Here is a 20788-nt window from a genome sequence, read left to right as displayed (position 1 = left end):
AATGTAAGCATTGGGAACCCTGGTGGCACAGTGGTTAAGTGCTTGGCTGCGAACCGAAAGGTCAGCAGTTTGAACCCACCAGCTGCTCCTTGGAAACCCCATGGGACAGTTCTATTCTGTCCTATAGGGTTGATATGAGTTAGAATCGACTCAGTGGCGATGGGTTTGGTTTGTTAGTTTTTTTTTTTTTTTTAATGTAAGCATTTATTTAGGGCTATAAATTTCCCTCAGTGCCGCTTTAGCCACATTACACAGATTTTGATATGGTGTGTTTTCACGTTTATTCAGTTCAGTGTATTATATATACATAACCTATCACCTTGTACTGGTGTCAACATTTTACCACTTCAGGTGAAGTGTAGAAACTTTACCTCCTGTCATGTCCCTCTACACTCCCCCATCTGTAATATAATTTTCCTAAATATTTCCTCTACCTAAATTGATAACCACATTAAATATTGGTATAATTTCACTTCAATAGTCGGACAATTTTAAAAATTAAAGAGGAGAAGGAAAGTCCATTGTATTTACCTATATTTTTACTCTTTCAGTCTTTCTTCCTTGTGTTTTAAAATTCTTTCTTTTATCATTTTCCTTCTGTTTTAAGAACTTCCTTTACCCATTCTTTCAGAGTAGTTCTGCTGGCAGCAAATTCTCTTAGTTTTTCTTCATCTGAGAGTGTCTTCCTTTACCCTTCTTTCCTATAGAGCAATTTCACCGGATATGGAACTCTGGCCTGATAGTTCTTTTCTGGCTTCCATGGCTTTTGATAAGAAACCTGCTGTCATTTGAGTTGTTTTTCCCCTATAAGTGTCATTTCTCTCTCACTGTTTTCAAGATTTTTCTTTGTCTTTAGTTTTCAGAAGTTTAACTGTGATGTCTCTTGGTGTGGATTTCTTTAGGTTTAACCTGTTTGGGGTTTTCTCATCTTGTTGAATTTGTAAATTGATGTCTTTGGTCAAATTTAGAAAATTTCACCCATTATTTCTTTGAGTACTTTTTCAGCTGCACCCCACCCTGCCCCACGTTCTCCTTCCCTTCTGTAACATGGACTTCAATGACGTGAATGTTAGATTTATTACAGTCCTCTAGGTCCCTAGCCTCTGTTCTTCCTTTTTTTTTTTTTTAAGTGTATATTCTCTTTGCTGTTCAGATTGGGTGATTTCTGTTGTTCTGTCTTCAAGTTCACTGATTCTTTCCTCTGCCCCTCTACTGTTTTTAAGCCCTTCATTGAGTTTTTCATTTTGTCTATTGTATTTTTCCCCTCAAAAATTTCATTATTTTTACATCTTCTCTTTCTTTGCTGAGACTTTCTATTTTTAATTTGTCTCAAGCATGTTTATGATTCTTTGTTGAATCGTTTTTTATGATGGCTGCTATAAAATAATTGTCGAAGCACTCTAAAATCTGTGACAACTTGGTTTTGGCATCCATTGATTGTCTTTTTACATTTTTTACATTCAAGTTTAAGTTTTCCTGGTTCTTAGTATGACAGACGATTTTATTGGAACCTGGACATTTTGGGTACTATCCTATGAGACTATGGATCTTATTTAATTTTATTTTAGCAGGAGTCCTAACATACTGGCAAGGGAAGGACAATACTACCTCCTTACTGCCAGGTCAAGGTAAAAGTTCAGTTTTCCCACTCTGCTTCTTTTGATATTCCAGGGTGGGGAGGGACATCTCATTACTGCTAGATTGATACAGGATTTCAGCTCCCAACTAGGCCTTCAATGACAAGTGGAGTGGGGGAGTGGCCTCATTAACACCGGACAGGGATAAAAATCCTGGCTCCTCACCTGGCCTTCTCTGATACCATCTCAGTGTGTGTTGGGTGGTTGAGGTACCTTTTTACAGCCTGGGGAGTGTGGAAGTTTAGGCTCCCCACTCAGCCTTTGATACCTTGGGTGGGTATGGAGCCACCGTTTGTTTGTTTGTTTACTGTGGTGTGAGACTGGAGTAGAGTGGTTGTTGTCTAAACATTTTCTGTCTTGATAGATTGCCCCTTTCCTGGTCCTTTGGATAAAGAGAGAATTTCCTTAACTAGTCTGCCTTCTTCTCTCTACTTCTCAGAATCTTCTTACGTTTCTTTTATAGATAATGTCCAGGACTTTTAGCTGTACTTAGTGAAAGGAATCAGTAGAAGTGTGTTTACTCCACCTTGTCTAGAACTAAAAGTCCCCTCTTTGTTATCTTTTTTTCCAATTCAAGAAAGACCATAGGGAGAACCATGAATCTGTTTTAAATGATTTTTACAAAAGGAAAAGACGGGAAATAATTCATAATCCTCAACTCTTTAACTGTAACTAGTAAGTGACAAATAGCTTGTAACACCCAATGTGTTTTTCTTCTTTTTTTTAATTGCACTTTAAATGAAGGTTTACCGAACAAACTAGTTTCTCATTAAACAGTTAGTACACATGTTGTTTTACAACATTGGTTAACAACTCTACAACGTGTCAACACTCTCCCCTCTCCATCTTGGGTTTCCTCTTACTAGATTTCCTGTCCCCTCCTGCCTTCTAGTCCTTGCCCCTTGGCTGTTGTGCCCCTTTAGTCTCGTTTTGTTTCATGGGCCTGGCTAATCTTTGGTTGAAGGGTGAACCTCAGGAGTAACTTCATTACTGAGCCAAAAGGGTGTCTGAGGGCCATACTTTTGGGATTTCTCCAGCCTCTGTCAGGCCAGAAACTCTGGTCTTTTTTTGTGAGTTAGAATTTTGTTCTACATTTTTCTCCAGCTCTGTCCAGGGCCCTCTATTGTGATCCCCGTTAGAGCAGTTGATGGTGGTAGCTGGGCACCATCAAGTGTACTGGACTCAGTCTGGTGGAGGCCATGGTAGGTGTGATCCATTAGCCCTTTGGACTAATCTGTCCTTTGTATATTTAGTTTTCTTCCTTCTCCCTTGCTCTTGAAGGGGTGAGACCAGTGGAGTACCTTAGATGGCCACTCACAGGCTTTTAGGACCCCAGACACTACTCACCAACATAGAATGTAGAACATTTTCTTTATAAACTATGTTATGCCAATTGAGATAGATGTTCCCTGAGACCATGGTCCCCACAGCCCTCCGCCCAGCAACTCAGACCGAATTTGTTTTGACACTGAGATTGAGAAGGGCTGAACTTGAGCACTCACAAAGGATGATACTGGGACAGTGATTTGATTTCAGTACCTGCAGAGATCAACCCTCCTTCTGCCTTCTAAAGTTGCTTACACCTTTTCCCCCTTACCCATTCCTACTCCGTTTCCGGCTGGAGAATGTTAAGAGATGTGCTCACAGGGCTTTGGTACCTGACCTACTATATCCTGTGAGTGTGGACACAGGGGATTGGTTAGGAAGTCCAGACCCAATGCTGTCTTCCCTGTGACTACTGTGCATGGAATCCCATCATCACAGGCTCTGGCCCTTGGGATTACCCTTCTTCCCCCTCTCCAGCCTGTGTTTTAATTCCCAGCTCCTTCCCTGCAGACACCCCCTTCCATACTACCCAGCTCCCTAATGGCTCAGGAAAGCACATTCCACACTCCTTCTTGGGGCCGAGGCCAATGAAGCAGTGGCAGCTGTTCAAGAATGCAGGTTGTGTTTGTATGGGGCGGGGCTGCCTGCCTGGCCAGCCGGATCCAGGGATAGGAGAATACCCCAAGGGGCCACACTTTTAAATGCTGTTGGGAGAGATGGGGGCTGAGGCCAAAGAGAGGGTAGCAGCATGTGCCAGCCCCACTCCTAGAGGCTTCCCTCTAGGGTGAGGGAGCAGACACTTATGCTTTTCAGTCCTGGGATTGCAGAGGCCATCACAGCCCCCCTCTTGAGGCTGCTTGGCAAATGCCTTTTGGGGCCAACCCTACCATGGAACCTGGTTGACTAGATTCCTTGGGATCAGTTCCTTGCTACACTATAGCCTCAGTTTTTCCCTTGCAAAATGGGGGCAAAGTTCTAGGGGCTTCTTCTAGGGTCCTGTCTTTTCTAGCCTGGAACACTCCCAATTCCCAAATAGTCCGGTGCCCTTTGACTAGGTAAATAACCATTATTGTGTCTGTGCTGGAAAGTTAGCCATTGTTGGGTTTTTAAATGCAAATTTGAATTTCCAGTAAAAATCTATTAAAAAAAAATACAAGCACCTCACCACACATTTTAGCATGCCTTGAATTTTGGACCTGCCCACGAGACCACTTGAAGGCTCCACAGAACGCTGCTATTCTCTAGACCACCCTTGGAAAACCACTGTCCCAAATGAGGCTGAGAGACTGAGGTAGTGCCTGGTGAGATGGTTTGGGGAAGGGGTTGTCCTGAGACAAGAAAATGAGTCAGCTTGGCAAGAGGAAGAACCCTGGGAAGGGTGGGCAACAGCCCTCAGGCCTGCTCAGATAAACCTACAAAGAAATTGGTTGGGTAGTCCTGAATAGAGGCCAAACTCTGCACGGAAGAAGGCAGCAGCGTCGATGAGGGTACCAGGCTAAGCTTCTCAAGTAGTAGATCTGAACGAGAGGGAAACTTGGATTCAGAGCCTAATCCCCCTGTCAGTTGCTCATGGGAAAAATCATCACTCAGAAATTGGAGCTGTGGGGGGAACCCGAAAAGTTCTGAGCCTAGGCATTTCCTACTCTAGGGAGAGAGGCACAGACCCCTCAGAGGAGCACTTTCTTTGTTATCTTGTGCTGCTATAACAGAAATACCTCAAGTGAATGGCTTTAACAAATAAAAATTTATTCGCACAGTCTAGGAGGCTAGAAGTCCAAATTCAGGGCACCAGCTCCAGGGGAAGGCTTTCACTCTCTGTCGGTTCTGGGAGAAGGTCCTTATTGGTGACCTTCCTCTGGTCTAGGAGCTCCTCAGTGCAGGGACCCCAGGTCCAAAGGATATACTCTGCTCCCAGCTCCTCTTTATTGGTGGTATGAGGTCCCTCTCCTCTCTGCTCACTTCTCTCTTTTATATCTCAAAAGAGATTGACTCAAGATACAACCTAATCCTGTAGATTGTGTCCTGCCTCATTAACATAACTGCCTCTAATCCTGCCTCATTAACATCATAAAGGTTAGGGTTTACAACACATAGGAAAATTATATCAGATCACAAAATGGAGGACAACCACACAATACCGGGAATCATGGCCTATCCAAGTTGACACACATTTTTAGGGGACACAATTCAATACATATCAGGCATCAACCATTCATTCATTCATTCACCAAATATTCATCCAACATGTACGATGTGCTGGGCCCTGTGCTAGATGCCACGGATACAGTTGTGAACAAAACATGACACTACCCTCAAATGACTCCCAATTTAGTAGGAAGGACAAGTAAACAATTATAATACAATTTGGTTAGAGACCTGTGGAAGCTCAGAGGAGTAGACCCAACCAATGCCTAAACTGGGAACTGAAAAATGAGATGGCTTTAGCCAGAGGAAGATGGGCAGAAAGGAACAGTGGTCTCAGCAGAAGGATCAGCATAACTGACCCTCTGGTATTATTTGCCCAGCCCCTAGGCTTGGGCCTGGCAGTATTTGTCATGCTCTATTCCCCTGATCTTTGGTTAATTTTGTCCCAAGAATATCAGGGATCCCTACCCGCCCCTGATTAAACCTGACTCCGCAGTAGGATGAAATAGAGCTGAGCCCAGGGACCTCTGGAGGTAAGTTGGGGGAGGGGATGCAGAGTCTCATGGATAGCAGGGCCAAAGCATTCAAGGAACCAACTACAATGACCCTTGGCTGGGGGAGGATGTGTGAGCTAAGTAATTGGTTCAGAGAAAGTGATGGCTACAGATGGGAGGAAGTACAGTACCCTGGTTAATCAGCAGCTTTGAAGTTAGACAGCTTCAGTTCAATTCCTGGGTTGGCCACCCCTTTGCTGTGTACTTTGGGCCTCATTTTTCTATTCTGAAAAATGGGGATAATAAACATAACTCATAACATAGGGCTGTAAAGTCCAAATATGCCAAGGGACATGAACTAGGCCAGGTCTCCCTTCTTTACTTACCCATGGTTCCAGTGTCACACAAGTACTGTAGTCACTGTTGATTGTATCTTCTTTGGACTGTCAGTTCCATGGACGCTGAAGCCATGCCTGTTTTCTCCACTGATAAATCCCTAGTGCCTACCATGAATATGCCATGAATATACACTGGCATATATTCAGTGTTCCACACAGGGTAGCTATTATTACTGTTAACAATTGTTCTGTCCTATTGTAATCAGAGTAAGGAAGACGATATTGTAATGAGTAAAAAAATGCATATACATATTATTTACATACACACACACATATATAGGTATATATGTGTGTATATATACATATATATATGTATATGTGGGAAACCCTGGTGGAGTCGTGGCTAAGTGCTACGGCTGCTAATCAAACAGTCAGCAGTTCGAATCTGCCAGGCACTTCTTGGAAACTCTACGGGGCAGTTCTACTCTGTCCTATAGGGCTGCTATGAGTCAGAATTGACTTGGCGGCAATGGGTTTGGTTTGGTTTGGATGTATATGTGTGTGTATATAGAGAGAGAGAGAAAGAGAGAGAGTCCCTACGTGACAGATGCTTTTACTCATTTTATCTCATTTAATCTTCAGAGGTGGATTTTAATATCATCTCAGATTAGGAAAGGGAGGTTCAGTGAGGTTAAAAGATTTGCCAGTGTTCTCATAGCCAGTAGCTAATCGTTCCTATAGCTAACATTTAATGAGCAATTACCCTATGTTAGGCCCTGTGCTAACTGCTTAATGTGTATTATTCCATTTTATCCTCACAATACTATGACATAGGTAGTATGTTATTGATGAAGAAACAGAGGCCTGGAGATAGAAAGTGACTTGCTCAAAGTCACATAGCAAATAAAGGCAAAAGGGACAGAATTCAAACCTCAGCTATTTAGCTCCACAACCTGAGCATTTTACAATATTCTACTGTATTACTAAATTCTGATAATAACCCTGTAAGGTAGGCTTTGTTATTATCATACCCATTACAAATGGGAGAACTAAGGCTCAGAGGGATTATATAAAATTTCCAAGGTCATGTAACTAGCAAGGTGGAAAATCTGGGATTTGAACCCAGAAAGTCTGGCTCCAAAGGCTAGGAATATAATCACTATACCCAGGATCAGCTCATCCCAATGCTCATTTCCTAGTTGCTGAACCTACTGCCTCTACTGGAGGGCTAGCCTGCAAGGGATAGAGTGTCAGTGAGAGCTGGGACAGTCAGGAAAGGCTTTCTGGACAATGTGCAGCTCAGTGGCACTTTGAAGGCTGAATGGGCTTCAGACAGACTCTGAGGAAAGAGGAGGATCAGTGTCAAATTTTTCTTGGTCACAAAGCCCCAAAATCCATTAATTGGGGAAAAGACAGTCTCTTTAACAAATGGTGCTGGCATAACTGGATATCCATCTGCAAAAAAGTGAAACAAGACCCATACCTCACACCATACACAAAAACTAACTCAAATGGATCAAAGACCTAAATATAAAATTTGAATGATAAAGATCATGGAAGAAAAAAATAGGGACAATGCTAGGAGCCCTAATACATGGCATAAACAGAATACGAAACATTACTAACAATGCACAAACTCCAGAAGAGAATCTAGATAACTAGGAGCTCCTAAAAATCAAACACTTGTGTTCATAAAAAGACTTCACCAAAAGAGTAAAAAGGCAACCTACAGACTGGAAAAAAAAATTGGCTACGACAAATCTGATCAGCATCTAGTCTTTAAAACCTGCAAGATACTGCAAAACCTCAACAACAAAAAGACAAATAACCCAATTATAAAATGGGCAAAGAATATGAACAGGCACTTCTCCAAAGAAGAAATTCAGGCAGCTAAGAGATACATGAGGAAATGCTCACTATCATTAGCCATTAAAGAGAGATGCAAATCAAAACTACAATGAGATACCATCACACCCCAATAAGGCTAGCATTAATCCAAAAAACACAAAATAATAAATGTTGGAGAGTTTGTGGAGAGACTGTTGGGAATGCAAAATGGTACAACCACTTTGGAAATCTATTTGGTGCTTCCTTAAAAAGCTAGAAATAGAAATATCATACAATCCAGCAATCCCACTCCTTGGAATATATCCTAGAGAGATAACAGCCCTCACATGAATAGATATATGCACAACCATGTTCATTGCAGCAGTGTTCACAATAGCACAAAGATGGGAACCACCTAGGTGCTCATCAACAGATGAATGGATAAAGAAATTATGGTATATTCACACAATGGAATACTATGCAATGATAAAGAACAATGATGAATCTGTGAAACATCTCATAACATGGAGGAATCTGGAAGGCATTATGCTTTCCTATGAAATTCGTCAGTTGCAATAAGGACAAATATTGTATGAGAGCACTATTATCAGAACTCAAGAAAAGGTTTAAACACAAAAGTTGATGGTTACGAGGCTGAGGAGGGAGGGAGAGGAGTATTCACTAACTAGATAGTGAAGGGAAAGACAACACACAACACAAGGGAAGTCATCACAACTGGACTAAACCAAAAGCTAAGAAGTTTCCTGAATACAACCAAACACTTCAAAGACCAGAGTAGCAGGGTTGTGGGTTTGGGGACTAGGGTTTCAGGGGACATCAATCGGCATAACAAAGTTTATTAAGAAAATATTCTGCATTCCATTTTGGTGAGTGGCATCGGAAGTCTTAAAAGCTAGCGAGCGGCCATCTAAGATGCATCAATTGGTCCTAACCCACCTGGAGCAAAGGAGAATGAAGAACACCAAAGACACAAGGAAAATATGAGCTCAAGAGACAGAAAGTGCCACATAAACCAGATACTCCATCAGCCTGAGACCAGAAGAGCTAGATAGTGCGCGGCTACCATCAATGACCGCCCTGACAAGGAACACAGCAGAGAGTCACTGATGGAGCAGGAGAAAAGTGGGGTGCAGAACTCAAATTCTAGTAAAAAGACCAGACTTAATGGTCTGACTGAGTCTGGAGGGACCCCGGAAGACATGGCTCCCAGACTCTCTGTTAGCCCAGAACTGAAACCATTCCTGAAGCCAACTCTTCAGACAAAGATTAGACTGGAGTATAAGACATAAAATGACACTCGTGAAGAGAGTGCTTCTTAGCTCAAGCAGATACATGAGACTAAATGGGCAGCTCCTGTCCAGAGGCAAGATGAGAAGGCAAAAAGGGACAGGAGCTGGTTGAATGGACACGGGAAATCCGGGGTGGAAAGGAGGAATGGGCTGTCACATTATAGGGAGAGCAACTAGGGTCACATAACAATGTGTATATGAATTTTTGTATGAGAAACTAACTTGAACTGTAAACTTTCACTTAAAACACAATAAAAAAAAATTTTCTTGGTCCATGCTAAATTATGGAGGGTGAGGGCCCTCCAGCATGGTGCTGTTCTGGTTGCCATGCAAATACCCAGAGCCTACCAAGTCCCTGGGTGTCTGAGAAGAGAGAGGCCACAGAAATCCTCTAGAGGATAGGTGGTGGGAGGGAGGCTGGGCAGGATGCTGGGAGCTGACCCTGGCAGGTATGACAGCTCCAAATCCAGGCTACTCACAGGACTCCATCTCTGCTTTCTGATCTCTTCCTTAGAGAGGCAGCCATAACTTCCCTCATTGTTAGCAGCTCTCTCAAGGTCCATGTATAGCTCTAATTTTTCTGACTGTACCCCAGCTTCAGGGTGGGGAGTCCATTCCCTCCAAGTTGCAATGCTCCCCACTCAGGGGCCAGGAGGCTTGCCCGACACTTCCAGATCACCCGGGCCTGGTGCTACTTCAGGGCCTGTTGCAGGTATGAGGCCACTCTCACTAATTTTCAGGTACCCTCCCCAACCTTCGTCATGTCTGGCCACCTGCACCAAGGCCTCTGTCCTCAGGGAATCTTGCTTTTGCCAGAATCCTCCCCCTGCCCTTCTGAGGCTGAGCCTCTTTCCCTGCATTTCAGTTTCTGCTCTTCAAACAGTACCATTTCTCCTTGCATCCTCTGTGGTTTCCCTCTCATCTCACTGGATGCCAGGATCCAGTCATTCAAAAGTTAATGAATCCTTCATTGGAAGAGCTACCATCTATTGCTGAGCCTTTATGGTGGGCCAAGCTTCAAGCTGAGTACTGTACATTCCTCATCTGGTTTGGTCCTCACAGGACTACTCTGAGGAGAGGACTAAAGTGATGTCTAAGGATATGGACTTTGGAGCCAGATATCAAATTTCAGCTTCAACCACTTACTAATTGGGTAAACTCAGGCAAAGTGACTTTATATCTCTGTGCCTCAGTTTTCTCATATGCACAGTGGAATAATAGTAGTAATTACCTCATAGGATTGTTGGGAAACTTGATCCACATAAAGCAGTTTGGTAAGTTCTCAATAAGTGGTAGCTATTATTATTGCCATTTCATAGATGGAGAAATACGGATTCAAAAATATGGTGGGTGGGATGGAGTGATGGCCAGAAATGCCAGTTGCTTCTGCTGCACTGGACTCAGGATATGGTGAGATTTGGCATCATCTTCTCCTCCCTTGGGGACACAGACATCAGCTTCCTAGAGTTGGAGACCTGATGTGAACTCCACAAGGTCTGCCTCACTCTCACCAGCTCCTTCTCCTTAGGCTGGCCCTCATCTCCTCCTCCCTATCACCAACCAGAAGAATCATTTAAAATGGCTGCCAATGGTTTGACTACCTTGGCTTCAAGATCACAATTCATCCACCCCAGCCTGTGGCCTTACTGAGCCCACTTTCCTATCACCTTCTTAAACACCATAATTTGGTCTGCTTATCACCCTCCTTAGGAGGCACCCTTCAGCCACGCACAGTTTCAGCCCTCTCCCCTACCCCATTGGCTGGAGCCACTTTCCCCCAGCATGCTTTGAGAACTGACCCACTGGAATGATGACACTTCTCTCCTGATTACCATCCTCTTCCTTCACATATTCTCTAGGTGGGAAATATCTTCTCGCTTCCTCATAGCTAAGTTCCTTCTTCCTCTCTTCTAAGCCCTCTGGGATGAAGCCTCTTTCAGGTAGCCTGTCAGGATTGAGAGGACAGAAGTTGTGATTTCAAAGGCATCCTGTTAGGTTGGCGGGGAGCTACCCCCACAGTCTAAGAATGACCCACTAATGGCTTTGTTGGCATTTGGCTCTTGCCCTATGTTTCACGGATGGTTTAGCTCAGAATGTGAGCTCCCTAATAACTGAGGATCAGCTGGCTACTGGAAGATTCCCACGGAGACACTGCTGACCTCATGTCTAGAAGCAATGACAATCTGGTCCCAGCTACTTGGGAGTGATATGACCCAGACTCTTTGCCTTCATGTAACTTAGGTGTGTGCCATCAAGGACATGGAGCACTCGACATTTCAAATCTCCCACCAGCCAGAGTCATAAGGACATGAGATACAATGAAATAAGTACTACATAGGGTGTTAGGCAGGTCTGATTTGAACCCCATTCTCCAACTTACTAGATGCAATATCTTACTAACGTTATTTGGTTTTTCTGAGCCTTGATGGAGCCCTGGAGGAGCAGCAGTTAAGCTTTGAACTGCTAACCAAAAGGTCAGCAGTTCGAATCCACAAGCCCCTCCATGGAAACCCTTTGAGGCAGTTCTACTCTGTCCTATAGGGTTGCTAGGGCTCAGAATCGACTCTATAGCAATGGGTTTGTTTTTTTGGCCTTAAGCCTTGATATGTGATATGTGTGCAAAGCACTTAGTACTGGGCCTGGCACATAGAAGATGCTCAATACATTGGACTGTTACTATTACCCCTCCCACCTCCATTTCCCCACATCATTTCCACCCCATCTGGCCCAGTCCAGACCCAAATCTCTTCAGAGCAGCCCTGGTGCCCCCATGCCTGGTAGTGGCAGAGGGGTGATGGCAGGCCCCACTCAGAAAGGGTCCAGGTCAGCCCTGTGGTCTCTGGCAGGCCTGGGCAGGCCAGCTTCTCATGGGGCTCAGGTTGGCCTGGGCACTGAGGTCAGGGGGCAGAGGGAGCAGTTGGGTCTAGGAGCAGGAAGGATGTGGCTGGCCGTGGCAAAACCTGGTGTCCAGTCTCAGCTTTGCTGTGGACTCCATGTGCCCTTGGGAGAGTCTGTGATGTCTATGATATGGAGGTAGGGCTGAGATTGCTGGGTCAATGGTCTCTGAGGTACCCCCTGGCTTAGCCACTCTATGAGTGTGAGAAGATGGAGGAGAGGTAGTTGAAGGAACAGAAGTCTCCAGGCTTGACACTCCAGCAGGGGGCAATGCAGCCAGAGACTGACTCTGGGCCCTTTGGGTAATTGGGCTAGTGCAGTAACTTGCAGGCAGGGCAAGTGTTGAGCAGGAAGCCGCTCTGTTGGCCAGCATGTTAGAGTGGGAGCCAGGTGCAACCAGTGACAAATCACTCTCTTAGGTCTCTATCCAGAACAACTTCCTCTTGGCAGAATCCAGAGTCAACAAACAAGACCCAGTGCAGCCTCAGCCCTGTGCAGGCTGCCAGGGGCAGGAAGTACTCCCTGGAGACCTGGGCAAGTCGAGGTACATTCTGGGCAGCAGCTGAGGTCCATTGCCTCTGCCTTTGCCCTTCCCCTTTTCTAGAGTTGGTCTGGACTATAAGGGAAAGCCACACTGGGGTCCACACCTGGACTCTGGGCCAGGCTTGGAAAAGAGGCTTGTCTCTAGCCAGTGCACACAGGACCCAGTCCTTCCCCCCACCCCCTCGGATGGTCCCTCCAGCCAGGACCTGAAAGCCTTCTTTTTCTGACATTTCTGGGCCTGGCTGATTCTAACCCAGGGCTGCAGCACCAGGTCTGCCCCTGGTATGCTGGATGACCCTCTTGTCTTCTCTGGGTCTCCATTTCCTCATCAATAACCTGATTGGGGTGGGGTGGTCTTGTTGAACTCCAAGAGCCCCTGCAATTGTGAAATTCCAGGGGTTAGAGATTGTACTCCAGGTTCTGGGTTTCTTTGCCCAGGTTCCAGGAGAACACTGATCCTGAGTACCTGTCCCACCTCTCCACTTCAGACTGAGCACTCTGGCTCACCTCCACAGACCTCCCTCACTTAGGCTTCTATAACCACACTTAAGTCTCCTTCCAAAGTCGAACCTTACTTTACTCTTCCTTGAACCTCTTCTACTTCTAGGGGAGCCTGGGCCTTTTGGGGGTACGTGTGTGTGTGTGTGTGTGTGTGTGTATGTACAAAAGTGCACATGCATGCACTCACGTGTATCTCATATCTGTACAGAGAGAGAGTGTGCTAACACTTCTTGACTCCAACCACTCACATGGTATACCCAAATGTAAACACATTCCCAGGCCCAAGTCCACAGTCATCAGGCAGACTCTGTATGGGGCTTAGCCTTTCTTAGTCTTAGTTTCCCCATCTGTAAAAATCCTCACTTGATAGGGTTTTGTGAGGCTTCATTCATTCATTCATTCAACTAAGTTGTACAGAACATGTACTACGGGCCAGGCACTGTTCTAAGTACTGGAATTAAATGAGATAATACGTGTAAAATACTTAGTCATATGGTAAAAAAAAATGGTAAGAGCTCAGTAAATGTGAATTCTCTCTCCTTCATCCACAAAGCAATAGCTAATATCTATTGATTACCTACTATGTGGTTTGTACTGTTGTGAGCATTTTTATTCATATATTTCTTACAACACCCCTTTGATGTAGGTACTACTATCACCTCCATTTTACAGATGAAGAAACTGAGGCACAGAAAGGTGAAGTAATTAGTTCAAGGTCACACAGCTAGTAAATGGCAGTCTGGCCCAAAGTACATGCTCTTGACAACTCTAGTCTACTGCTTTTCTGACTAGAGCTTGCAGCTTTTTCTGCAATTAAACTAAAATCACATCCTCATAGCCACGAAAGAAATGTATGTACACATATACACACATCATGTACACACAGATTCATGCTGCAAATATGTATTGATCATGTTCAGTCCCCTAGCCCTGTGCTGGCCCCACAAACATGAAATGACACACCCTCCACATACTTGGAATGCCTCTTTCCCACCAGACCCACAGATACATATCCCTGCTCCATATCTACCAGAAAGATGTTTAGCTGTGTTTTATTAACTATGCAAAGGCATTCAATTGTGTGGATCATAATAAACTATGGATAACACTGTGAAGAATAGGCATTCCAGAACACTTAATTGCACTCATGTGGAACCTGTGCATAGATCAAGAGGCAGTCATTTGAACAGAACAAGGTGATACCGTGTGGTTTAAAATTAGGAAAGGTGTGCGTCAGGGCTGTATCCTTCCACCATACTTATTCAATCTGTATGCTGAGCAAATAACCTGAGAAACCAGGCTATATGAAGAAGAATGGGGCGTCAGAATTGGAGGGAGTCTCATTAACAACCTGCGATAAGCAGACGACACAACTTTGCTTTCTGGAAGCAAAAAGGACTTGAAGCACTTACTGATGAAGATCAAAGACTACAGCCTTCAGTATGGATTACACCTCAACATAAAGAAAATAAAAATCCTCACAACTGGACTAATAAAAAAAAAAGCAACATGAAAAATGGATAAAATTTTGAAAATGTGAAGTAATTCATTTTACTTGGATCTACAATCAATGCCCATGGAAGCGGCAGTCAGGAAATCAAAAGATGTACTGGGCTGCACTGGGAAAATCTGCTGAAAAAGACCTCTTTAAAGTATTAAGACGCAAAGACATCACCTTGAGGACTAAGGTGCACTTGACCCAAGCCATGGTATTTTTGATCACCTTATATGCATACGAAAGCCGGACAATGAATAAGGAAGACCAAAGAAGAATCGATGCCTCTGAATTACAGTGTTAGAGAAGACTATTGAATATACCACGTACTGACCGGGGGAAGAATGAACAAATCTGTCTTGGAAGAACTACAGCCAGAATGTTCCTTAGAAGCGAGGATGGCGAGACTTCATCTCACGTACTTTGGACATGTTATCAGGAGGAACCATTCCGTGGAGAAGGACATCATGCTTGGTAAAATAGAGGGTCAGCGAAAAAGAGAAAGACCCTGAATGAGGTGGAATTGACACACTGGTTGCAACAATGGACTCAAACATAACAAGAATTGTGAGGAGGGCACAGGACTGGGCAGTGTTTTGTTCTGTTGTACATAGGGTCACTATGAGTTGGAACCAACTCGACAGCACCTGACAAACAACAACAACACTTCACTGATGAGATCACTCTCCTGCTTAAACCCTTCTGTGTTTTCCATTGTGTCTCAGGAGTCATTGAGCACAGAGGTCACGCTTGGCAGCCAGATTGCTTGGGTTCCATTCTGCCTCTGCCATCTACTGTGTTAAAACCAAACCCAACCCAGTGCCGTCGAGTTGATTCCGATGTTAGGGAAGTCATTTTACTTCTCTGTGCCCCAGTGACCTCATTTGAAAAATGGGGCTAATATTACACCATGCTCTTAGGGTAGCTGTGAGTATTAAACTAGTTGATACCTAAAAAAAAAAACATTAAAATGGGGCTTGGCACGTAACTATTATTCTTAGGATAGAGGACTGATTCCAAAACTCTTCACCATCTGGCCTCTGCTGACTTTTCCAGCCTCAACTTCAACAGTACCTGCTCTAGGTCAGGCCTCTCTGTTACAACGCCAGGGCATCCTGGGCTCGCTTTAGAAAGATACTCACCCCAGCTGTAACTTCTCATTTACTGCCCTGGAGCTGCATGAAGGCGGGGGTAATGTTTATTTCTACCACAGGATCTGACATACAGTAGATGCCCCTTAAATCCTTGCTGAATAGATGAAATTTCTAACATATGTCCTGCACCCTGAGAGGAGGGCAGGAGTTTTTGAGGAAGCAAAAGGGGATGAATCTGGTGGAGGCTGGAGACCTGCATCCAGGTGATGGCCACATGCAAAGGAGACCAGAAGTTTGGCGGTGAGACAGTGAGGTCTCCTATGCTTCCCATCTTGGCTCAGAGCTTAGATTTTTTTTTTCACTGAAAGTGAATCCTTATACTTTTCCAAGCCTGAGCCTGGTTCAGGGGTCAAAATATGAGCAAAAGAAGGCTTCAGAAGGAATGCAGGAATGAAACTCACACTTCTTGAGTACTTACTCTGTACCAGGAAGAATGCTAGCGTTTTTGTTTGTTGTTGTTTTGTTTGGTTTTTTTCATATAGTCTTTTGGAGTCTGTGGGTGATTAAAACCCATGGTGCACCAGACTTCCTTTCTAGAGTCCTAAAATTCACTACCACTTCCTGCATGCTTACTCTGGGGGAAAGCTGGAGACAGACATAGAAGGCCAGAGGCTGAAGACAATCCAAACAGATGAAAGTTGAGACAAAAGCACCAAGGCACTGCTTATGCAGAGAGGGTGACAGCACAGAGAAGACAGACAGACAGAAAGAAAGAAACGTAAGAAAGGGGAGGGGGGAAACTTAAGGAAGTGGGAAGAAAAGAGTCAAGAGTCAGCATATGGGTGGTGCCCTTGGTTCCCTTTGGCCCCTTCTCTGATTGTGCCCACACTGGCAATGAATTGGAGAAGCTGAATAAATACTCAAAAGCATGGTCCCCCTAAACCATGGGCCAATCTGCATGCAAAGCAAAATGAGAAGCCAAGAATCTGAGGCCTGGAGCCAGTAGTTTTCTTTTTGGTCCCAGGCCTGGTAGGGCAGGGCTCTGGGTACTGGCTAGAGGCCACTTGGGGGCAGGCACTAGTACCCTGGCCAGCAGCTGTCTGGGCAAAGGCCTTCCTTCCTTTGCACAGTTATTTGAAAATAAACTCTTTTTCCAGTCCTGGCCCAGTGATGCCCACTCCTCAGGAGGGAATTACCAGCCAATGACCCCTAAAGTCATATCTCTAGGGGCTCCAGAGCACTCAGTGGTGGGGCACACTGGCTCCTGGCTCCTCTGAGCACCGGTGTAGCCTTTTCTTCCTCCTACACACATTTCCCGAACCTCTTCGTTGTGCCAGGCGCTGAATTAGGCACTCCATCAAACACACAGTCTCATTTCATTCTCAGAACAAAGGGAAGGAGGTTTTAGTAACTTTCTTTTATAGATGTGGAAATGGTGCTCAGAGAGGAAAAGAGACTTGCCCACAGTCACACATCTAGGAAGCAGTGGGTCAGGGACTTCAGCCAAGATTTATCTGACTGCAGAGGTGATGACTTCAATCCACTATCTCCTCAAGAAGGAGAGGTGTTAGCCTGGGCTAGAGCAGAGGCCTGTGCCTAGCAGGCCTCTGGAAAATGGGGCCCAAAAAGGAAAAGAGTGTCCAGAGCTACAAAACCTATTAAATGACAGGACAGAGACTGGAACATAGAAATAAATTAGATGCTGACTTCATAGCATGATTTCAGAGATGCTGGAAAGGCCTTTGGCATTTGGATACCAAAATGTCGGCCTTTGTGGCCATTTTGATGTTTTTGTAGAGCTAACAGGACCACATGTTGGAATTAGGGATTGTCCCAGAAAATTCACACTGGATAACTGACAGCATGACCTTTGACCCTGGAAACATGCCAGTCCTAGGGCCTAAAGGGGAAGGGGGAAGCAGGCATCTTGGCCACTGACATCTTAGGTTCAAGGTGCCTCTTCAGGTGTCATCAAAGAGCAGTGTCTGATAGAGGAGCAGGAAGAGCAGGAGTTGATGTGGTGTCACTCACAGAAGGGGAAAGTGCCACTTGAAGGTGCATCAGTTCCCTGGCCTCAGCCAGCTGTGGTCTAATGCCTTGGTGCTACAATACTTAGGCAAATGGACCCAAGGTGGCTGTCCTGGTTGGGGTCAGTCCTTGCCTGTGCCTCTGGACTTGTGAGAGCTGACTTCCTGGGAGTTTTTCTTTGAACTCTACTAATAAGGCAAAGTTGTTCTGAAGCCCCTGCAAATCTCTGCCAGATGTCCCCAGCCCAATTCTCACACCCAGGGAGAGATCTGCCTGGTTGGTAGCAGGAAAAGAGTTGGGCAATAGGGCTAAGGAGGGATCCCAGGGTTTGCCCCGGTAGGTACCTCTGCATTTCTCAGGCCCTGCCAACAGAGGGGAGCTGGCACTTGACACCCACTCTGCACCCGTGCAGAGCCCAACCAGGAGATTGTCCTGGTTAGGCCAGTCCAAGTAGACTCAGTACAAACCCTAGAAGGTGACAACCCTATCAACCAGCTCTTCCTGGCCTCCCATTTACATTCCTTGGGAAACCATCCAGGCCACATTCCGCCTGGAAGGCTGCTGGGAAGACCCACAACACTACGGCAACACTAGAGGGGTCTGGCCTTGCCAGCCAGCCAAATAAAAGCTGCTAGTCCAGGGAACCTCCCTTCTAGGGCCAGCCTGGATTCATCAACACCTGCCAACTCCAGGCAACCCCAACTCAATCTGGTATGTTCCCCACCCCCAACCCTTACTCCAGCCAAACCCACACATGGCATGCCCTCTACAGGACTTGACGTAGTGTCCCAGTCCAACACAAGCTCCTCTTCCCCAAAGCTTCTAAGGGTGTTGCTGTCTTTCTCCAAAACACAAATATTTGGGCCCAAGGTACAAGACGCGGCAACGGAGAGGTAACAAGGGTGCTGTGTTGTGTTAGCTGTTCCCCAAGAGAGGTGGACCAGAGCTGTAGCTTTTACATTTTTCTCTCTCTTTTTTAAAACATAGTTATATTTATTTTTTTATATATATTAGAACCCTTGTAAGTTGAAAAAAGTTGAAGAGAGTAAAAAACAATTGATGGGTTCCTCTGAGTGTTTAAAAACATCTTCATTATTTGACAGAAAATACTTCATTATTTGTGGAACCCTAGAAGCCCCTCCATAGACCCTCCAGGGCTCCTCAGAAAAATTGGATAAAACTCCCTCCTCCAGCAACCCTACCAATGTATCCTACCATGACTGGAGATACAGTCATGAACAGAAAGACACAAATTCCTGTCCTCCCCCAGGAGAAGCAATGTACCTTCTTGCTTTTTTTTTTTCCTGGTCCCCCCTCTTTTTCCCCTACAGACCAGGGCACAGAAGGGAAGAGAACTTATGCCTACCCCCTCACCGATCTCCCTGTTTGGGGCAGAGTATGAACATCAGTATAGCTCCCATATATCCCAATTCCTTCCTTCCCTCCCTTCTTCCCTCCTTACCTCTCTCCCTCCCTCCTTCCTTTCTTTCCTTACTCGCTGCCTCCTTTCTCCCTCCCTCTGTCCCTTCTTTCCTTCCTTCCTCTTTCTTCTTCCCTCCTTTCTTTTCTTCCTATTTTAACAGCAGAAAACTTCCAGTAAGCAAAAGCTAGTGTGAAAGCCCAATATTGAAAAGGATAGCAGAGGAATTGTTCTGGTGGAGATGCAAGAGGATTCCACAAGCCCATTCATTTGGCTCCCACTTGTACCCCAGGCCCTGGGAGTATCTTTAAGGACTTCAAGGAACAGAATTTGAAAACCACTGGGGTTGTCAGCTCCTGCAGTCCATGAATAGATGCCTATGATTCCTCTTCACATGTACCCCCTTTCTTCCTCATCTTCCCCTCTCTTCCTTCCTCCTTTCTTTGGCCTTCTCCCCTTTTCTTTTCTCTCTCTCTACCTCCCTCAGTGCTCATGGGCCTACCTCACAGAGCCCTAGATTCAGTCTGGCACTGCTTCCTCTGCCTGGGGTGAGTGGGCAGAGGCCTCATTCCAGCAATGGGCAGTAATTTTGAGACCCTGTCTTGGCCTGACAGTGCTTGCCGGTCGTGTGTGCAGAGGCCCTGGAGCCAGGTATTCCTGCCCAGTCCGTTAAACTGTAATCAAGGTAGCAGTGATGGCACCAACTCCAAAGTGCAGTTGGAGACTTTTTGTTGCTGCCTAGAGGGACTAGAGAAGATCAAGAACAATGTCAGTTGCAGACACATCCTTGGATAGAAAATCCCACCCTTCCTGCTCTAGGGAGTGGGACGAGGCAGTTGAGGGAGCTATGGGTTTGGATCCTGCTTAGAGACCAGAGCCCTCTGAAGTGCCACCCTGCTATGGAATCTTCTAGAAAAGACCCACAAAACAGCCCTGTTCAACCACGGTCAGGGAAGCAAGGACAGTCAGGGACTGAATGGCAAGGTCCTGCCTTGGTTTCCCTGCTCCCAGCCAGGCTTGGAGTTACCTGGACTCTTTCCTTTGAGTGGTTACTGTGTGTCAGGTGCTGTGCTAGGCACTGAGGATACAGTCATGAACAGATAGACTCACGGAGCTGAATTCTAGCCAAATAAAATTTATAATCCACAAAACAATTAAGTAGAATAAATAGGTTGACAGAGAGTGATAAGTGCAATAGGGAAAAATAAAGCAAGGGAGGAGCATAGGGAATACAGAGTGAGGTTGAAGGGGGATTGCAGTTTTTAAATAGGATGGTCAGGGGTTTCACTGAGAAGATGACATTTGAGCAAAGGTTTGAAGGAGAGAGCAACTTATGCAGATATCTGGGGCAGAACATTTTAGGCAAGTACAAAAGTCCTGAGGTGGGGACATGTAGGCATGTTTGAGCAACAGCAAGGAGACCAGTCTGGCTGGACAGAGCAATGGGGAGAATGGGATTATCCTCTGACTGCTGAGCTGAGAACAGAGACTAGTCAAGAAGCTCCTACAACAATGCTGGTGGGACCCAATGGAAGCACGGGCCGGGGGATTGGCTTCTGAATATGCTTTGAAAATAGATCCAACAGGATTGAATGTGAGGTGAGAGGATGAGAAGAAGCCTTTTCTGTGTGCCCAACCCTGAACTAAACTTGGACTACCGGGCTAGGCAGGCCATGGTCTGATCCCTCCAGGAGCTCATAGTCAAATGGGGTCAGTTTACAGACTATTCCAGGGA

At 45.3% G+C, this 20788-nt stretch overlaps 1 long non-coding RNA gene across 12 annotated transcripts in view; it reads right to left on the bottom strand.

Annotated features, from left to right (window-relative positions):
- The window catches only part of LOC126068969 (uncharacterized), a 144253-nt gene that overhangs the window by 101922 nt on the left and 21543 nt on the right, over positions 1–20788 (bottom strand). For 9 of the 12 annotated variants that reach the window (XR_007515788.1, XR_007515787.1, XR_007515786.1 and 6 more), the window contains one exon: positions 10877–11022. The exons of 2 other annotated variants lie outside the window; for them this stretch is intronic. This is a non-coding gene — a long non-coding RNA (uncharacterized LOC126068969). Of the gene's footprint in view, positions 1–10876; positions 11023–12721; positions 19047–20788 lie in introns of those variants that run through there. One more of the 12 variants, XR_007515796.1, reaches the window with a different exon arrangement.

Source organism: Elephas maximus, chromosome X, assembly GCF_024166365.1.
Source record: "Elephas maximus indicus isolate mEleMax1 chromosome X, mEleMax1 primary haplotype, whole genome shotgun sequence".
Classification (NCBI taxonomy): Eukaryota; Metazoa; Chordata; class Mammalia; order Proboscidea; family Elephantidae; genus Elephas; species Elephas maximus.
This window is presented reverse-complemented; position numbering and strand designations above follow the sequence as displayed.